Source organism: Rhinolophus sinicus, linkage group LG01 (assembly GCF_036562045.2).
Source record: "Rhinolophus sinicus isolate RSC01 linkage group LG01, ASM3656204v1, whole genome shotgun sequence".
Taxonomy (NCBI): domain Eukaryota; kingdom Metazoa; phylum Chordata; class Mammalia; order Chiroptera; family Rhinolophidae; genus Rhinolophus; species Rhinolophus sinicus.
The window spans coordinates 82,615,758-82,617,907 of record NC_133751.1 but is presented as its reverse complement, the minus strand read 5'-3'; positions in this window follow the sequence as shown (position 1 = coordinate 82,617,907).

The following is a 2,150-nucleotide window of genomic DNA, read 5'->3' as shown; positions in this document are numbered from 1 at the left end:
ATTCATCAGAATTAATCACTAGCAGCTTTAAAGAGGTCTGCAGACTGCCGATGACTTGGCTGAAAGTCTGAGCAAAGCATATGTCATTTAGTTTTTTTTTAAAAAATACAGTAATTTTCTTTTCAAATTCATGCTAATTAAAACAAACAGATATATTTAGATAACTGCATTTTATTATAGATGTATAATTTAATTTGGTCTTGAAAACTTGTCATCTGGCATCCATCTTTTTCGTCCCTGTATGATAATGCTGACCATCCCAGAGTCCCAGTAAAATTTCTGTCCCAAAGCTCCGCTCTAGTGCAATTAGCCCCAAAACTAAGACACTGAAAGATAGATTTTGAACCCCAGTTTTCACCATAGAGATTCTCTGGTGATAAGAGATGAAGTTGTGGTTGTATTCCTGGGTTTTGTTATTTTATACGTAGGTGCTGGCCATGATACTTTTCCGTAGGGATAGTCAGGAAGACCCCCAGAGTCTTCTTACACTCTGGGGAAAAATTTATATAAAATATATACCATATCTATATCTATATCTATATCTATATCTATATCTATATCTATATCTATATCTATATCTATAAATGGCTTTGGATTATTTAAAATATATAAATATATATAAATTATGGCTTTGGATTATTTCCACTCAGATAGTACTTAATGTAAAATATAAAGTAAAATGATGGAGGTTTATATCCACTTTGCCTATGAAACACTGTTGACCTATGTCCTGGAAATTTTCTTCTTTGATTTTCAGACACCATTGTCAGGTAAAATAACTTCTACATTGACTGAAGACTACTTTTCAGCCTATTTTATTTACTATTCCTCTTCCGTTTGCTATTTAAAACCTCAGGATGCTGGCATTTTCTTTCCCTTCTTATCATCTAAGCGTCTCATCAGGCAAATTCAGACTTATGAATTAAAAAAGAAAAAACACTCTTGTAGATATTTAAGTCTATAACTCTCAGTTTCTTCCTAAATTGTGGAAGAATATTTTTAACCAACCATTAGATATCTCTACTCTTGAAAGCCCAGCAGCAACCTAAATTCACTTTATGCAAACTGAACCCCTCTCCTCATTGAAAACCTAGAATTCTTTCTTCACTTAATATGATTAGTGACTGTTATTTATGAAAACCACAAGCTTATGTTTCAGCAACAAACCTGTATTATATTAAACTTATGAGCCATGCAGTCTTTAGGTTCTGTGAACATTCCATGTATTTTCACATTCCTGTTGTTCTACAATGCTGTTTACTTGGCAAGATCCTACATGCTTTGTTCAATGTATGATCACCAGTGTAGCATAAAATAAATGTCTTGTGTTTGTTGCAAAGTGTGGTGAAAGTCATCTTTTGGTTACTTTTGTTGTTGTTTGTCATGGATTTATCTGTGGTGTACCATGAGTTCCTTTATAGTTATTGGAAAAAATAAAAACAACTTATTTTAAAATGAAAAAAAAAAAAAAAAAAAGAAAACTCCAAAAGAATCTTCAAAGGAGCATGGAATAAAGAATCACCACCTAATGAAGATAAATAGTGTTTGCAAAGCTACATAGTTTTATATTGATCTCTATGAAGGCAGCTCAAATATTTTTACATCTTTTTATCTCTTACTAAAATATATAATGCACAGTAAAAGTGTTTGATACATCATAATGATTATTTAATTCTAAACACTCATATTATGACAAGTTATTCTATCAAAAAGTACTTTCATATGTGCATCCTGTTTTTCACATTAAAACATTATTATATATTATTTGCTAATATAAAGGAAATCTATTTCTAATGTAGAAAATTGGAAGTTAGAGAAAGGCATACTTTAGAAAACTTAGTTATCACATATTCCACTATTCTGAGATGAACATTTCTTAACACTGGGTCTATATCTTTCCAATAATATGAATGTCATTGCAAAATTAAAATAATGTACAAACTAGTAATATCTATAAAGTCAATTAAGTTTGCGAATTCATCCTAGAAAAAGTGCAACATATCCCATTGCTGAATATCACTATGGTCACCTTTGAAGTACTCCCCTTGGGAAGCTATGCACCAATGTCAGCACCTAGTCCACTCTTCAAAGCAATTTTGGAACTCTCTGGAATGGCCATCAGAGCTGTTATATTACTCTTGATGTCCTGA